General features: G+C 48.9%; 1 protein-coding gene across 5 annotated transcripts in view; it reads right to left on the reverse strand.

The window, feature by feature from the left end:
- The window catches only part of Sipa1l2 (signal induced proliferation associated 1 like 2), a 169,080-nt gene extending 152,310 nt beyond the window's left edge, over positions 1-16,770 (reverse strand). For 3 of the 5 annotated variants that reach the window (XM_076572340.1, XM_076572339.1, XM_076572338.1), the window contains exon 1: positions 16,634-16,770. The gene's annotated coding sequence lies outside the window, so the exon portion shown is untranslated. Of the gene's footprint in view, positions 1-16,284 lie in introns of all 5 variants that reach the window. The other 2 variants (XM_042277877.2, XM_042277876.2) reach the window with 2 other exon arrangements.
- Positions 16,771-19,130: the final 2,360 nt, after the last annotated feature.

The raw sequence follows: 19,130 nt of genomic DNA on the forward strand, positions 1-19,130 counted from the left end.
GTATTGGGGTGAACACTGGAAGATCAGAGAGGCAGAACAAGCCACAACTAACCTCACCTTGTCAATGCCTCAGCTGATCTCATTTCCTCAGACTGGAAGCCTCTGCTTCCTCATCTGAACGGATCTCAGCTGAACTGCTGCTAAAAGCCTAAAAGCTTAACCAGGCCTAGTTCCTGGTCCTCACGACTTATATACCTTTCTGCTTCCTGCCATCACTTCCTGGGATTAAAGGCGAGTGTCACCATGCCTGGCTGTTTCCAGTGTGGCTTTAAACTCACAGAGATCCAGACGGATCTCTGCCTTCGGAATGCTAGGTTTAAAGGTGTGTGTGCCACCATTTTCTGGCCTCTATGTCTATCTAGTGGCTGTTCTGTTCTCTGACCCCAGATAAGTTTATTAGTGTTCAAAATATATTGGGGAACACAGTATCACCACAGCAGAGCAGCCATTACTATGAGTCTGAACTGGCACCTGGAAAGGGTATTATTTTAAGGGGCTAGCAGCCAATGGGCCTGCTGAGGTCCTCTCCTGTGGGTGGAACAGAGCCCCAAACACCCATGGGACACCTATGAATGGCATGCAAGCTCCAAAGCCCTACTGTCATCCAAAAGGTCCCTGTTCCCAAGAGCCCCTCTGGCCCCTGAGTAAGCGATCACTATTGTTCCATTCACGGAGCACCCCTTAAGCCTTCTATTATGAGTGTGGATTTTAAACAGGAACTCGGATCTTTCATTACATCCTCTGATCTGCGTCCCCAGTACCAGCACTTTCTAAGTTAGTCTGCCCTCATTCACATTCACATGGACTTTTCCCTCCCTCCTTCCCTCCCTCCCTCCCTCCCTCCCTCCCTCCCTCCCTCCACATGGAACTAAACTGTACAACGTAGCAATGCCTTCAATACCAACGGTTTGGAAAACTGACTAGGAAGCATATTATTAGAAAGTCTTCTCTTCCCACAGTGAAAGAATCCCAATAGCAACACTAATCTGCCCTCTCCCACCGAGGGCTCAGCCTTCAGATCTGAGCCTGGTCCAGAGGATCCCACTGCAAACAGCAGACAAAGGCAGCATGGTCCTGAGTGTCTGAGTGACAGGCTCCTCTCAGCCATGCTGACAGTGAACAAAAAAGCTTCCCCATTCACAGGTGCAGCAGCTGAAGCCCTGGTGAGAAGGCAGCTGACTTGGACACCACAGCCACGTCGCACACATCTTCCAGTATGGGATGAAAGTGAAGCAACCAGAGGCCCAAGGTCAGCAGCTGCACTGGCTCTGTCTTCCCCATGTCACAAGACCTTCTCGGGAGTCATCCGCTATGGAGGCAGGTTTCAGGGAAGCCTTACTCATGAGCACCAGCATCAGACAAGATGTCACGAAGCCTGGTGTCAACTCCGCAGAACGAGACATAAACTAGTGATGTCAGTAGCAACAGTTCCCAGCTTCCCCCGAGGTCAGGGAAGGTCATCAGGAGGATGAGGGCAAAGTGAGAGGGACCTTTAGCCGACCCACCTCCCAGATGCTCCTTTCCTCCTCAGCAAGCCTGAGTGTGGACCACAGATCACCTGGTGAAATGGGGACAAAGCCTTATGATGGAGGAAGAAGACGGCAGGAGCCTGGGTCCAGAGTGTCATCTGCACAGAACTCAGGCTGTCACATAACAAGAAAGGCTTCTTGGCTGTCAGGTACTATACTTAAATGTGTCTTCTTGAGCAGGGAGAATACCTACCAAATATGGCCAAGCTGGCCCTTTGCAAGAATCACACACACTGACAACAAACATGTCAAACATTAGGTAGCAGCTGGTTCTATTGGTCACCCAAAGCTTCAGTGACTAAGGGTGTGACAAGGGGGCAGCTCATTGGGTCTAGAAAGTCACTATTCATTCCATGGGGATTTTATTGCATTAGCCAGTATCACCTCAGCACAGCAGATCTGAAAATCTGGTCTTCCCGGTTTAGGTGGTTTGTTTCCTCCACAGATGACATCATCAAACCGAATCCAGGGAGGTGGAGCAACTGTTGTTGTGTTTGAACTAAAAATGAGAGCTCGGCTTCCCAAGGACACGCCCGTGTCTTCTTCTCCCTGAAGTTTTCCAAACAGCACATACAGGCGCGCAGCTGAGCTCTACTGACCCATCTTCAGAAACAAAGCAGCCGGCCAGTGCCAGGAGCCCCTGCCGGCCCTGCCCAGATGGCAGCACACAGGCCAGACACACCTGAGCCTCCGAGCGCACCAGGGTAAGACACCGGGCAGGCAGATGGCTGGACAGGACAGGAAGTCACTCCTTGGCAGAGAAGGGGGACTAGAAATGTGACTCAGAGACCAGGTAGGAAGCTGCTCTTGAAATCTTAGGCCACCGAGGATGATCCCTGAGCCCATGGGGAGGGCAAAGCAAGCATAGAGGGTGATATATTTAAACGCAGATCTCAAGTAAATATAGTAATAGATCCACACACAGCTGAAGAGTGCGAACCTTGTAACTGAGTTGCTATTTATATCTTCTCACCAACACGCAAAGCCTCCCAGCAGAAAACGAGAAACTAGGGTGGGGGTGGGGCAAGCTGTCCAGGAAGGGGCAGGAGAGAAGTGTCTGGGTAGTCAGTGCACTTCACACCCTGACTGAAGTGTGGGTTACAAAGGATAACGCAGCTGTCAAAACTCACAGGATGAACAGCACACTTAAGAGTTCTGCATTTCATTCTAGAAATTTCACCTCAGATAACGAATAAGTTCTGAACTTGTGTGCGACCTGCAAGCGGAAGTGCTCAGCGATGATGGGCACGGATTCCACACTTACAGCTTGCCTTGGAATACAGTTAAAAACAGAGTTGGAGCTGGCATGGCAGTGCATGTCTGTAATTCTACCATTCATGAAGCTGAACCAAGAAGGCTATCATGAGTTCAAGGCCCATCTGAGCTAAATGGTGAGCACCATACTTGGAGGATCCTCAAATCCTAACCATTTTCCAAAACTCAGCTCCAAGCTCACCATCCCCCACAACTCTATCAGTACCCAGAACACAGGAACCGCTCCCAAATCCCCCTGTCACGGGCCATCAGAACAAGACAGCGCTGAGATCATTCTCTCAGTGACAAAAGCCTGTGAAAATGCAGTTTCAAGAAGGGGGTGTTTATTTTGGCTCAGGGTGTTGGGGTTCTGGGCCATCTCTGGGCTGGCTCCATTGCTCTGGGCCTGTGCCAAGGCAGAATATCATGGCAACTGGGAGCTTGTGATGGAGGGTGGGAGTGCTTATCTCATGGTAGCAGGAAAGGGTCAGGGACAAGATATAATCTTGAACTGAAGATCAGCTTTCTTCCAACCAGGCCCCACATCCTAACAGCTCATTTAGCAATAACTAATTAATGATGATGAAGTTAATGTCCTCATGATCCAATCACCTCTCCACACCATCACTTGGGATCAAGCCTCCAACACATGAACCACCAAGTCTAAATCCTTATATTCAAACCATCACACTCTACTCTGAACTAGTCAGATAGGGAAGTTCCACTGAAAAAGCATCCATGAGTTTCTTTGAGATCTAAAACTTTCTGAACTGACTCTGATAGAGTGCTGTAGGATGAGGCTGAAGTCAAGGACTTTGCCTGCAGAGGTCTGGAACTCTAGAGGTTCCCAGCTAACCTTGCAATCAATCATTCAATTGTTCTATCAATAATAAAAAGCCAGACTTTTTAGCGAACCTGTAGCCTATATCATCATTGAAACTGACTGTAAGAGCTGGGGGATGGCTCACTTGGGAAAGTGCTAACCGTGTAAACATGAACACCTGAGTTCAATCCCCAGATCCCAGGGAAAACAGCTGGGCATGGTGGCACACGTCTGTAACCCCAGCACTGGAGAAGTGGACACAGAAGGACCCCGAGGCTCTCTGGCCAGCCAGCAGAGCTGACAATAAAGAGACTGAGGGTAACACCAAATGTTGACCTCTGGCCTTCACATGCACACACTCAAACACATACAGCGTGAAACTCTAGTTCTCCCTTCCCTACCATGCTCCAAATAGCTGCAGCTACCTTAGAATTTTTTAAAGTTATTTTTCTAGTTTTACATTTTCCAGAAAGAATAGGCAGGCTCAGTATTTAGCATGGTAAGGCTGGCAGCGACCAGAGACTGCAAAGAAAACAAGTGGCCCTAGGGCTGCTGCTGCAGCAAGAAGGTGGAGCCTCAGCGTGCCCCGCCCCCTCCTCAGCCCGGCAAGTGCAAAGCCGGGGGTCACAGGTGCAGGGACCTGAGCTTTGCTTCCATGACGCAGCACAGCGCAAGATGAGACCTGAGCCTAGCCTCTCCCCACCTGCCAGCCTCACTCCTCCCTCACTGACTCAACATCCCCTCTGCCCCAGGCTTATTCTAGAAAGAACCAGGAGCTTCGGTGCCAAGCGAAAAGGATGGATTTAGAAAGCGCCACTGAACCAGACGCACAGCAGCCACCAGACATCGCCCAGATTTAACTGCCCTTAAATTAGTTGCAAAGCAGTTATGGGGACTGGGTGATTGCGTCAGAGCCCCTGGCTGGCCAGCTGCCAGCCTGAAACACACCCACCGCTCTCTCCAGCAGGGAAACAATATTTTGGCACACGGCCAGTTTCAGAAGCCGTCAAAGGCAAGCTTTGCCGTTAACGTTTTCTAATTCAGTGACAAGGTGGACACAGTCTATCCGGGCTGCATCTGCGAGGGTGTTATTTTCTTTGTTGAAAGCGTTTATTCTTTGGGTGAGTAGAGAACTGTGGATGAATCCTTTTAAATATTTAAATGCCTGGAATTTATTTAGGGCTTCACATTCAGCTGGCTTCAACAAAGATTATGCAAATGTAGCAAAGTAGAAATGAGAAACAAAAACTGTTTCCCTCTTATACTTCTTTTAATCTTGGCAGCGACTTTCAGAGCTGAAGAAATGGCCTCGGAACGACCACCAACTCCCAAGCAGGGCTGCTACCTCACGGGGATACCACCATCCACCAGCTGAGACACGCACCTCTACCCTCTGCACCCCATTCTCTGAGACAGTATGCTAGCTGCCTCCATCACACTCCCATGGCCCTACCATTCTTTACCTATACCTTCCTCCCTCCTTCCCTTCCACTCACCCCTCTTCCCATGAGGTACTGAGATCTGCCTTCCCCAAGGCAGCTACAGTGCCCAGGACAGGACAGAGTACCACAGCTGGAGGACAGGACATAGCACCACAGCTGGACAGAGCACCCAAGAGACCCAGGTTTGAAACATTAAAAACTCATAGGATCCAGAAAAAGCACACTTCTCACTAAGCCACTGTGTCTGGAACAGGAAACAAATCCCACTGGCCTCACCAAATTCCCACGTAGACGGGGAAGATACGGCTCAGTTGATAGAGAGCTTGCCATAGAAGCATGAGGGCCTGCGTTGGAACCCCGGAACACACATAAAATAAGCCTTCCCTGGTGGTGTATGCTTATGACCAAGAGCTGGGCAACTGAAATAAGTGAGTCCCTGGGGGCGTCCTGGCCATCCAGCCTGGCTGAATCAGCAAGTCCCGAGTCAATGAGAGACCCTGTCACAAAAAACTCAAGGTGGATAGTGCCTGTGGAACACTACTAGAGCCTGTCCTCTGGCCTCCAAAGGCATGTGCACACAGATGCATGCGAAGATGCACATGTTTGTATACATAAACATACAGAGGTTTTTTTCAAAGTTATACATTTAGAAAGGTCCCACATAAAGATAGGAGCAAGGAAGGAAAGACACAAAAAGTTCACACGCAACTGTTTGAAACCTGCCTTGGTTCTGAAATGTCTCTCCCAGCTCTTCATCCTCTTTATATGTCAAGTACAACAGCCCGCTTCGTTCCTTCCGATCAGAACTTTTAAAATAGAAAGCAGACCCATGATTCAGAGAGAATGTCTTGGAATGGCCCTCAAATAAAATATAGTAACCACTTGGATGCCCCTACTCTTTCTTTGTGATGGCTGATCCCTCCGCCAGCTATGCCTCAGGACTCAGGACCACGATTTTCAGATTCCATGCAAAACAGCAACCACTACTCTGCTAGGATATGAACTTTAAGACTCCTGTTAGCTGGGGTTAGAACTGGAGTTTCAAGCCTAGGGAGTTAGCTCAGCGGTGGGGTGCTTGCCTCAAACACAGGAAGCCTTGGGTTCCACCCCCAGCCCTGGATAAACCAGGCGCGGTGGAGCATGTCTGTAATCCTAACATGCAGGAGATGGAGGCAGGAGGATCTGAAGTTGAAGACTGCAGAATGAGTTCAAGACCAGCCTGGGCTGTGACCTTGTCTCAAATAAAAGCAAAAACTGTAGTTACACAGTGCCTGTCATATTTAAGTCATTAATAACATTTCAATGAACTTTTCTAGCATGAATCAAAAACACATAAGCAAGAAAGGGTGTGTGTGTCCTATAATCTGCAGACCAAATTTTCAAACATCCCCGTTTCTGGTAGGAACTTTCAGGATTACAGGATTAAGAAGGACGAAAGAGTGCTAGCACCTCAGAATTCATTGCCCCCCCCCCAGTAATCTATCAAGTACCCCAAGCCAAGGCTTCCAAGAGAACTCAGCTTTCCCCCTCGGCCTCCAACAGGGCTGGGCCCACCCAGGGGACCAAATAGACACCGGGAAGGGCAGACCACCAGCTCATGGGAAGTGTACCATCTCTTCAAAACTTCAGTACTCTGGGCACAGTGTCAGTAATCTCACTGGACCTGTGGAGCCCTGCTAATCCCTCTGCAGGAACTCCTGCCTCCTGCAGCAACATCTCCACAGTTCGGTGCCAGCTACTTCCTATGATCCTGGGAAAGATGCAGGAGGAAGTGCGAAAGGCCACTTGGGATGAGTCACAGTGGAATCCACAACATATTTCAACAAAAGTCAAGGCCGGGCAGCAGTGGTGGCGCACACCTTTAATCCCAGCACTCAGGAGGCAGAGCCGGCGGATCTTTGTGAGTTCGAGGCCAGCCTGGTCTACAGAGTGAGATCCAGGAAAGGCACAAAGCTACACAGAGAAACCCTGTCTCGAAAAACCAACCCCCCGCCCCCCCAAAAAAATATCAACAAAAATCAAGACTCAGAAAGCTCCTTCACTTAAAAAACCCACAACAGCAGTCATTTAACTATGATGGTCAGGAGCCATTGGTGTGGCAAAAACATTTGAAACTCGGGGGACACAGCAGGGAGGTCCCTGCCCACAGGACAGAGATGCTCTAGGGAGTAGAGACAAAATGCAGGTGTACAAAAATAATGCCCAGGGTGCAGGTTGGATATGCACCCTGCTAAGGAGGGCAGTGTGGGAGCACAGTACTTAGCTGGAAACCATCTTTCTGTATTCCCAGCCTTCCTGCAGCCTAAGGGCTGGTGTACCACTTCCTGTCCTTGTTCCTATGACCAAATACTGGATAAGAAGCCACTTAGGGAGGAAAGGGCTTATTCAGGCTCACACTTTCAGGATGTAGTCCATCGTGGCAGTAAGAGCATGCAGCAGCTTGCTCACATCTCTGTGGGATCAGGAAACAAGAACTCAGGCTGGGACCATGGCCATGAACTGACATTGTTGCCATGGAAAATTAGGGCTCTTGGGCATCATATGCATAATTATGCATATGATTACTACATCATATGTATTATCCAGTGATCTACTGTGCAGGTTTCCACAGACTTCTGAGAGGTGTGGAGGGCCTGGTGCCCACGTTGTCAGAACAGTGTCTGCCTTCTCTGTGTTCTAGGGCATGTTTTGAGTTTGGGTCCTGTGGAGCTGTGGGATTCATATGGTTCCAGAATAGCTTAGCACCATGTTCATAAGCCCTAAGACTTGCTCGCAGTTGGCCACTCCTTCCAGCCAGGCACTGTCTTAGTTAGGGTTTCTATTGCTGTGAAGAGACACCATAACCATGGCAACTTTGATAAAGGAACACATTTAATTGGGGATGGCTACAGGTTCAGAGGTTTAACCCATCATCATGGCAGGAAGCATGGTGGTAGGTACATAGGCAGACATGGTGCTGGAGAAGGAGCTGCGAGTTTACATCTGGATTGGCAGGCAGCAGGAAAAGAGAGAGCCACTGGGCCTGGCTTGAGCATCTGAAACCTCAGAGCCCATCTCCAGTGACACACTTCCTCCAACACCTCCTTAATGGTGCCACTCCCTATTAGTCTATGGAGGCCGTTTTCATTCAAACCACCACAGGCCCTGTTTCCTAAAGGTTCTGCAACTTTTTTAAATGGCAAAAGCATCTGGGGACCAAGTATTCAAACATGAGCCTATGGGGGACATTTCACATAAGAACAGGGAAGCACAGGCCATCCCATCACACAAAGACAGAATGCCACTGTGAGGCTGTACTCAGCATGTAGATTCTGGCTTTCTCATGTACTTCTGGATAGGCCAGTGACAAGTCAGATCCCCTCCCAATTCTATGTAGGAGGTGGCTGTAATGGTGTGCTTTCTCTACAACCAAGCTAAACCAGGAACATCTGAAAGAGGCCAGTAACCCCATCACCACACCCAACCAAGTCGCCCACAAGTATTTCTAGGGACACAGGAGAAAGGCCCCCAGGAGAGACACGGATACAATAAACACAGAGCCCAAAGCGTGGGTTCGCCCTGGATCCTTGGGAACTTGCTTCCATACAATAGAGCATTCTACCAGGGAGGATGGGGAGCAGGTTCCAAATGGAGCCACACATTTCAAAGGGTGGCAAATGAGCCCCTGGGGTGTGAGAGAAAATACTTCCAATTCTACTCACTTTTAAAAATATCTTTCTTAAAATTCATACTTTTGCTTATATTTTATGATGTTCAAGACACCTTAGCATAATAAAGCACATGTGCAGATATGCAGATCTAAGACATAATACACATTAAGTATGCATGTGTTTTATTTTAGTTTCTGAGACAGGATTTCACGATGTAGCCCTGGCCGGCCTGAAACTCACAGAAATCCACCAGCTTCTGCCCCCCTCTTTGCTGGGATTAAAGGCAAGACCTACCATGCCCAGCAGCATATATGTATACACATGGGCACATATACATACGTATGCGTATGCACATACGGACATTCAGAGAGCTGACTGTACAGTGGAAAGAGTCTGCCCTACAAAACATCCATTGTTCACTGGATTAAGGCATTAAACACTTGTAACAGTAGCGTTTCCCCCGGATGAATGACCAGAATGGTAATTCCTAAAATCCCTTATTAGACATTTCAACACAAAGAGGAATACAGCCCAGAGCTACTCTGGAACCACATGAATCCCACAGTTCCACAGGAACCAAATTCGAAACACACCCCAGAGCACAGAGAAGGCAGGCATTGTGCTAACAACATGAGCACCAGGCCCTCCACACCTCTCAGAAGTCTGTGGAAACCTGCACAACAGATCACAGGGCGTGCATAATGTTTTACATGCCCAAGAGGCCTCACTTTCCACAGTAACAATGGCCAACACGGGTTCTATGCTCTTTTAACTTAAGAGTAGTGGCTGTGGTGGTGTACACCTGCGATCCTAGCACTGGGGCAGGAAGACTGTGAAATCAAGGCTGGTCCAGGAGACCCTGTCTCCACAACTGAATACACAATGTCCACCTGACTGCACTTAGAAGCTAACTAACCGACGAGGTACACGTCTAGGTGTGTCTGTGAAGGCATTTCCAGTGCATTAAATGGGTAAGGAAGACCTCCCATGAATGTGGGTGTCAACATCCCATGGGGTCAAGCTGGGATGGAATAGGGAAATAGGACAGAATCTGCTCAACACTGGGTCCTCCTCTGATCTTTGCTTCCTGTCCACCAAGGTGTGAGCCGCCGGGCCATGCCTTCCCTGCCATGAGAGGGGACACCTCTGGAACCATGAACACAATGAATTCCTCCCACTTTATGTCAGGTATTTGGTCTTAGCAATAGAAAGCTAATTAATTTACCTACTTTGGACTTCTGATTTCTTGAACACCACAAATAAAAAAGGACATTCCTCAGAGGAGGTGGCAAACGTGAGAAGTGGGAAACATGTCCCCAGAGCTCAGGATGCCCCTATGGCTGAAGGAAACCCGCACAAGGAAAAGATGTGGCTGTAAGGGTCAACACTGTCAGGGGGTCTAGAACCTTGTCACCCGAGACACAAGCCTCTGAGCACGTCTGGGAGTGTCTAAATTTGGGGTCACCTGAGTGGGTCTTCAGATTCACCCCAAATGTGAGCAGCACCATCCATGGCTGGGGTTCCATACTGAGTAAGAAGAAGAAAGTGAGCTGAGCACCGCTTTTATCTCTCTGCAGTGTGACCAGGGCCTCGCACTCCTGCCTGCCTGCCCACCACGATGGATTATACCTTCGCTGTGAGTCCAAATAAATCCTCCGCTCCTCAGGCTGCTCCTGTCAGAGCAACAGTGAGTGAGTGTAAGTAACACATGCACTAAATAACAAAAACATCGGGAGAACACTGTGGCTCTAGCTCTCTGTCTAAAAGCGATGGAAACAGGACCACACAAAACTGAGAAGGAGATGTCCAGCACTACTCGGTGGTTTTCCTGCACTTTCTGTTCGAGTCCTTAGAGAACCACAGGGTCCCCTAACATCTCAGAGCCAGTCAGCCAGTCACTAGGCATACATTTCCTAATCACTAACTATATGCAAAGCAGGTCTAACCAGGGGCACACTGAAACACAGACTCACTTCTGACTTAGAACAACTCGGTCAGTGGAACCCGCAGAGCAAGTTAGGCACCATCTTTCACAATAACCTGTGGGAAGGGGGAGAGACATGGCCAGTTAGAAGAAATCAAGCACTCCCACCTGTACTAGTACTTGGCTGTAAGAAAAAAAAAAAAAAAAAGCCCCTCTGGCTAAGGACCGCACACCGGATGCCCAGGCAACTGAAGAATCCCACCAGTGATGCAGGAGGGACAGAAGTTGTTCTTAAGGACCGATGGCGCCTTTCCTTAACATGTTGATTCAGTGGAGGGGAGAGTGCATGCTATGTGGCATGTGTGAAGGTAAGAGAACAACTTTCCAAAGCTGGCTCTCTCCTTCCACCTGTCAGGGGTTCAGACTCAGGCATCAGACTTGGTGGCAAGTGTCTTCACCCTGCCGGACCCAGGCAGCACTTCTCTGATAGGAATGGCCATGGTGTTAAGAGAACCAGACTCCGGGTGGACTATGAGAAGAACTAACTACAAGGAAGTAGAACACGGCACAGTGAATGTCACAGAACGACAGGGGCATGTGTGCAAGGGCTCCGGGGCTCCAGGACACACCACGACAGCAGCAGGGCCAGCCAGGAACACAGACAAAGAAGGTAAGCAGGACAGACAGGCAGCCTCGGAGCACCCTGGTCCTACTCTGCATGCTCAGTATTAGGCAGAAGGCGCTCTGGTTACTGGGCCCCACTTTGACAAGTTTGTAGCAGAGATGAAATGGCGCTCGAGAGCAGCGGTTCTCAAACTGTGGGTCTCGACCCCTGGTGTGGCACATCACATATTTACATTACAATTCATAACAGCAGCAAAATTATAGCTATGAAATAGCAACAAAGTAATTTTGTGGTTGGGAGGTCACTACAACACGAGGGACTGTACTAAAGGGTCATAGACTTTGGAAGGTTGAGCACACTGCTCTAAAGGATTTGTTCTGAAGGCCCTGGACAAGGGTAAAATTCCAAAGAACATGTAGCATAAGGCTATTCCATAGCTCAAGAAACTTCCTAATGTCAGGTCTGGTGATGCAGTTCTGTCCTCCTGGCTACTCAGAAGGCTGAGCCAGAAGGATCCCAAGTTAGCTCAAGACCAACCTAGGCTGCAGAATGATTTCAAGGACACCCTGGGCAACTTAGTCTTGTCTCTAAATAGTAAATAAATAAATAAATAAATAGAAAGAAAGAAAGAAAGAAAGAAAGAAAGAAAGAAAGAAAGAAAGAAAGAAAGAAAGAAAGAAAGAAAGAAAGAAAGAAAGAAAGAAAGAAGGGCAGGTTTGTGACTCAATGGTAGAACACACATCTAGCATGTGTAAGACCAGGGTTCAACCTTAAGCACTGCAAATAAGAACAAAACATTTTCCAGTTTTTAATTGAATTTGATTTGCACCCATCAAAAAGTAGGTTCCACCCCCTTCCAGAGTCTGCTGGGTGACTTCTGGAAGATCGCCTTTGGAAGTCATATGGAGGCTGGCTGGGGACGTAGCTCAGTAGGAGACTGGCCTGGTTTGTGCGAGGCCCCAGGTTCAGTTCTCAGTGCAGTCAGAGACGATATGGAAGGATCTGAGCACCCAAGAAACAGGGTAAAGAGGGCTGTGCTCTCTAAGGCCTCCTCTCAGTGACATTCTCACCATCCTACGAGAAAGGAAGAGGTGTGTGTGTGTGTGTGTGTGTGTGTTCTCTTCAGTTACTCTCTCTCTCTCTCTCTCTCTCTCTCTCTCTCTCTCTCTCACACACACACACACACACACACACACACACACACACACACACACGAGGGATCCTGCCCCAATATACATCTTTTTTGGTGTTACTTTCTTCTTCTCTTACGCTGTTTTGAGACAAGGCCCCAACTCTGTAGTCTAGACTGCCCTCAAACTCCCAGCAATCCCCCCGCCTCAGCCTCTCTAGTGCTGAGATCACAGGTAAGAGCTACCACACCCAGTCCTATGTTATCTTGATTAAATGTACTGATAATAGTTAATAATGGCTACATTTAATTTAATTAATATACTTATACATATTTAAATAATACACTTAGGGTGTCAATGTCAAATGCATATAAATCTAACATCCCTAAAATTTGCTTTTGTGTTGACTTTTTAAAAATAATTTATTTATTTTTACTTTATGTGCACTGGTGTTTTGCCTGCATGTATGTCTGTGTGAGGGCATCAGATCTTGGAGTTACAGACAGTTGTGAGCTGCTATGTGAGTGCTGGGAATTGAACTCTGGTCCTCTAGAAGAACAGTCTTAACTGCTGATACATCTCTCCAGCCCCTTTTGTGTTTATTTTGTGAGAGAGGGTCCCATGTAGCTCAGGCTGCCCTTGAATTTATTATGTGGCTGAGGATGGCTTTGAACTCCTGATCTTCCTGCCTCTCTGCCTCGTGGTACTGGGATCGTCAGAGTGTACCCCATGTGGCTTGGCTTTATTTTCTAAATCTTATGGATGGATGGGAACAATGCTAAAGCACGGGGGCATAACCCTTAATTCCTTTCCAGCACAGAGGTGCCGGCTGCCATGACAGTTATCCTCAGCTCACAGCCTTTCTTCCTTTCTATTACTCAGTTTTCTACACAATGGTGCACAGGAAACAGGTCTCAAGGAGCAGTTCGCCATAGAAGAATTCGAGCAGGAAGAAAAGCCCTGCAGCATCAGCTCTGAACCCCTAGAGCACTGGCTACTCTTGGGGAAAGTTTATGAGTCAGGATCAGAGACGATCAATCGATTTTACCCTTGAAGTTCCGAGGCATTTGAATTCCAATTGCATGGTTACCTCTCCTTAAAAAGGGTCAAAGCCAGATGCAATTGGCAGAGAAAAGCAATTTCTGAGTCACTGATTTCAAAGGTAAACCTAGTAACTATAAATCCATATAAGGAGGTTCACTGTACACAAACTTACACTACATGGAATCTAGCAAGACTCATAATCATGGGAAATATAAACCCTCCTGGCCAGACAGACGTTTTTATTGCTCTAATACATATATCTTAAACAATAAAGAAACAAGAGGGGCTGGCAAGATGGCACATGCCGCCAAGCCTGAGTTCAAGCCCAGGAACCCATGTGACAGAAGAGAATGGTCTTCTAGAAGATGTCCTCTAACCTCCATCCGAACACTATGTCATGCATACACATACACACTAAAAAGTAAAAAAATGAAAAAAAAAAAAAAAGAAAGGGAAAGAAACTTATAGTTTTGGAGTCAAAAGGAACTGTGCTGTACTTTATCCAAATTCTCCTATGAACTACAGAGAACACCCCCCCCCCCCGCCGAGGTTCCCACCCTTCTTCCTACTCACCCAAAAAGGAAAGGCCTACATAGGTACAAGAAGAAAATCTAGACCACGGCTCTTCTGTATTCTTTAGGGCTTGACTTCCTATTTCATTCAAGTTAACAAGCATAGTCCAAGCGTTCTTAGAACTCATTGCGTCTTTGTAAAGACTTGTAATCTGAAACTACCCCCACATGGAGATCAGAAGTTCAGAGACAATTCAAGGCTTCCCAAAGCTGGGTTTAACAACTACTGCTGGGCAAGCGGTGAGGGGCAGATCCATGTAAACGGAAGCACAATTCCGAGGCTAGTGCTGAGTGAGGCCCATGCACAGCACTTTCAAGCCAGTTTCAATTACTAGATCATTGCCATTTGTACTAATGCTTCCTCAGTTTCAGACATAGATTTTTAAGTATCTAATCAACTGTCCCTTTTGTCTCAGGTGAGGAAGGTTTGCCAAGTTACAGAAAGGTATCAAGGAGCGCTTCCAGTGGGAGGGGGGTGGGAGGGGGGTGCTGGATGCCCCTTCCAAATATATATATTCTGTAGCTTTGACCAAGATGATAATCCCACTCATGAGGCTAAAAGTTACGGGGGGGGGGGGGAGCTCTTTACGAATGCCTAACATTTTACAATATCAAAATCAAAATCATGTTCTGAAAAATACACACTCAAGCCAGACAGTGCAGTTCCCAGGCCTGTACTCCCAAGCGGAAGCTCCACCTCCACACCTTAACCGATCCTCTGCTGCTCTCTTCATCCTCTGGAGCAAACATCTCCCGGGGTTCTTATGCAAGTTCACCTCACCCCATCTATAGGTAGCACGTGGGTAGTGAGAAAAGCCGTTCCTGTTTCATTCTGTTCCCCGCTTCCCAGATGTCTACTCAGTCGGGGGTTCCCCCACTTCCGCTATTTAAGAATACATTCTAATTTAGAACATACAAATTTAACATGTCATATTCTAAGCCAAGCAAGACACACAAGAAATGACAACTATGAAGCCAAATTCAAATTTCTTCAGCTAACAAGCCTGCCTATCTAGGCAAGACTTGGGGCTAGCTGTCAGGTTGGTTGCAGAGTAAAAGTACTGAACAAGAAGTGGGGTGGGGCAGGGCACATCTGTCATTCAAGCCATTCATGAGGCGGGAGGACGGCAAGTTCAAAGCCTGTTTGAGCTATCGTGTGAGGTCAGCCTAGGCAGCTTAGTGAGACTCTTCCAAAATAATAGTAAATAAATGGGTGACTATTCTGAGATAATAATAAGTGGGGGCTGGGAATGTAGCTCAATGGTAGAGTGCTTGTCTGGCATACCCAAGCCTGTAGGTTTAATTCCCAAATAATAATATTTTTTAAAAAAAAAAAAAAAAAAAAAAAAAAAAAGCACTTAAGCCAGAATGCAAAAATCTGCTGGCTGCGTTAACTAGCGGCAAGTGCAGGAGTCATCAAAGGGCTGTGCTCAGAAAAGAAGAACCAGATCTCATCCGGGAGAAGGAAATGCAGACGTCCCTGACACAATCCTCAGTATGACTCAGGCAGACGCACTGGACTACAGATCTTCCTCAAATGCTGCTGGTCAACCCTTAGGCATAACCGGCTCTGCATGAGCCCCAAACTCAAGATAGACTGTTCTTTCCCACCACAGATCCCAATTCCGCCTGTTCCTCCAAACTAAACACAGGCAGCGGTAAACAGCACACGTATAAATCTCCGCAAGTGTAATCACCAAACCCACCCTAGGACTCTACATTCTCCAAATAAGCCAAAACACGACGCAGAGCGTAGCGTAAGGAGCAGCTGGCTCACATTCACCTTTAGGTGGTAGACATCAAAGCCCACTTTTCCGTATTTGCAAAAATAACTGGTTTAAGCCTTACGGGGAGTACTATATTTCAAACAAAGCAGCAGTTTGGGACACTTTCTTCCCTTTCATTCCAATTTGTAAGACGTTAAATAAATAGATAAATCCTAGCCTAGACTGCAGACGCAGGAAACTCAAGCGGGCAGTGGACTAAATGCCTGTCATAAGAAAGCCATCTAGTGTTAAAGTTTAGAAGTGAAACCGCAGACAAAAGGAACATTTCTGGGACTATTTTGAAGTTACTGGGAAAACCAATGAGAATAACCAAGATGCCCCGTTTTCTGTGAATGACTTGGGTTTGGGGGTGTTCTTCGTTTTGCCTAATACTCTCGCTGTTTATTCTTCTTTCTTAAAGCCATCTCTGTCCAGACCAAGTCAACTCTAAGCAGAATCTAAAGCGCCTAAGACCTGTTTTGACCAAAATCAGGTACCGCGGAGCCCCAATTCGTAAAGGCGCACCTGCTGTCGGTTCACCCGTGCTGGCGTTGGCCGGGGCTGAATTAATGTACCCGAACCCGCTCAATGACGACAAACGTCTCCCCGAAGGGTGACGCCAAGTTGTCCTCGGCTCTCGCTCTCGGGAGGATGAGCCGAAATTGATTCTCTGGGTTCTGCGACCAGGCTGAAATGAATGTACCGGCGCTGCTGGGTAGCTCCCCGACCGTGGTCCTCACCCGCGAAGACGCGAGCCCGCGCGTACAAAGGAGCGGGAGCCCCGGGGGAGCGGCCCGCAAGTTGGGCGCAGCCGGGCAGGTCCGGTCCCCGCGCCCCGCACCAGCGGATGCACCCCGCACCCCCCGACACGCACCTCGGAGCGGCGGTTCTCTGGGCCCCGCCAGGGCCGGCGCGCAGAAGCCGGGGCCTCGCCGCCCGCCGCCGTCCCGCGCTACCCATGAGCGCGCTCCCCGCGCGGCCGCTGCGCCCGCGGCTCGAGCTGTCGCCAGGCGCCGCGCTGCGTCCTCGGCCGCCCGGCTCCGTCTGCAGCCGGCTCCCGCCGCCGCCGCCCGCCCCGGCACCGCCCCCACGCGCTCCGCCCCCGCCTATTGGCCAGTGCTCCGACAGGCCCCACCCCGTGCGCTCCAGCCCCTTTCATTGGCCGGTGTCCGGAGAGTCCCCGCCCCTGGAACTCCGCCCACGCCCATTGGCCAACAGGACAGGCCCCGCCTCGAGCACTCCGCCCACGCCCATTGGCGCGCCTCCTGGCCAGACTCGCCCGTTGCTGTCGGGCGCGCGCGAGCGTCCTTGGAGAGCAATTGACTGGTGGCCGAGAGCGCGAGGCCCCGGCCTGCGGGGGATTGGCGGGGGTAGGGGGGAAGGTGGAGGTGACCCTCGGAGTGACCCGTGCTCTCCGGGTGTGGACTCTCAGCCCCGCAAGTTCTCACCCTGCCTGGCTTCCTGACGGTCGCCACAGCGCGGCGAAGCCCTGGGGACGCACTTGACGCAAAAGTCCAAGCCGCAGTTTGTGCGCGGGCCGGGGCACCTGGCCGATGCTCGGGTTGGTCCTCGCCTGCCGGAAACGCCTGCACTCAGTGTTCAGGCCTTGTCTTTCCCCCAGGAAGCTTCACCTGCCTACGGCTGCCTGCAGGAGACCTGGGTTGGGCCCAATTTTGAGATGCACCGGCGCGAGGTGACCTAAGTGAGCAGGTGCAGGTGGTAGGATTTCCCGAGCCGGCTTCACCTTGTGTCCCCAGAGTCTCGATCTGGTTTGATCGGGACTTTGAGCTTCTCCCGGGGAAAGATAATGTTATAATGTTATTTCTCCTTCCTTGCAGTGCTTCCTACTACGCACTCACACCCTGGTAAAGTTTAAACAGAGTGGGTTCCCACCCACGTTGTATTTCTCTGCGTACACATTGTCCAACCCTTTATATATAATTTTATAGTACAGGTGTAATGCGTAGGAATTGGCCTGGTAAAACATGTCAGCGACCTGTATATGGCACCACTCCTGAGATCTCCAGATTTTGAGATCTTTCTCGATGGTTGTCTCATACTTAGCGTTTGCAAGGTTGTGTATGCATTCAACAAACATGGAGCCTGATAAATGACCTATGCTACTGTGCTTCCTGGGAAGCTTTTTTTTTTTTTTTTTTTTTTTTTAAACCAGCCTCCGCTTTGGGGGGATGTGCAGATTAAACTCCGGGCAGGCACTGTGGGATACAACACCCGTGAGGAGGGCAGTGCATGGCCATGGGCTCAGGGTATCTTATAAGAAAGGAAAATAAAAATGCCCTTTCTAGCAAAGGTTTGAAGATTGCTGAAGTTTCAAAGAAAAATACCAACCACGAAGTATGCGGTTGAGCTTGTCTAAAGCCAGTGTGAGCCAGATTCCTCGAAAAACCAAAGAGAGAGAGAGAGAGAGAGAGAGAGAGAGAGAGAGAGAGAGAGAGAGAGAGAGAGAGAGAGAGAGAGAGAGAGAGAGAGAACTCACTGCTTCCGCAGAGGACTTGGCTTTGGTCACCAGCTTCCAATGGCCGCTTACAAACATCTGTAACTCCAGAGGATCAGAAGCCCTCTTCTGGCCTCTCTGGGCATTGCACTCATGCAGTACACATACATGAATGCAAGCAGTCACTTATGCCTCGGAAGCCTAGTGTGAGCTACCATAGGTTCATCATCTCCCATTCACTCTCCCCTAAGCCTCCCTCCCTGCCCTTCAAAGACCTCATTACCCTGGGAATTCTTCTGTGCTCAGGGGTGTCTAAGGAAACAGGCTCTAGGGATCTTTACTCTCCAATTCTCCCACACTTGTGAGTTCTGCTGAAGTAATTCCTAAACAGTCTAAGAAAAATGAAAAGGACAAAGATACGCCAGCCAATCCAAGGAGCTGAGGGTGCCAGCTAACCTTCCTGCTGCTTGTATCTGCTTACCTTTTAACTCAGGAAAGCCTGTTTAATTCCCTTAACAAGCCACAAGATTCAGCCTCCAAGGATGCATACATGGTAGTAAAAGTCAGTGGCTAACGTATGGAAGATGTAGAGCTCCACCTTTATTCCCTCCTTCCCCTTTCTACTACAACCTTCCTGTTAACACTTTTGCTCTTTATGCCAAATGAATATTCATAATTTGCAACAAACAGGCATTGACTTTATACACAGTTTAGGGCCTGATGTTAGTTAGAACCAAGGATCTGTTGGCCACCATCTGAGGCTTCGGGACAGGGAGCAGTTTGAGAGCAGGTGGGTGCCCTGGCACCCACGAGAAGAGCTGGTACGTGCAGACCAACCTTGGGGAAGTCGGCAGCGGCTGTGCCAAAGCCGTCAGATGGGGAAGGAAAGAGAACTGGCGGCGGAGCGTGGCTGAAG

The sequence above is a fragment of the Peromyscus maniculatus genome, chromosome 5, assembly GCF_049852395.1.
Source record: "Peromyscus maniculatus bairdii isolate BWxNUB_F1_BW_parent chromosome 5, HU_Pman_BW_mat_3.1, whole genome shotgun sequence".
NCBI classification, from domain to species: Eukaryota; Metazoa; Chordata; class Mammalia; order Rodentia; family Cricetidae; genus Peromyscus; species Peromyscus maniculatus.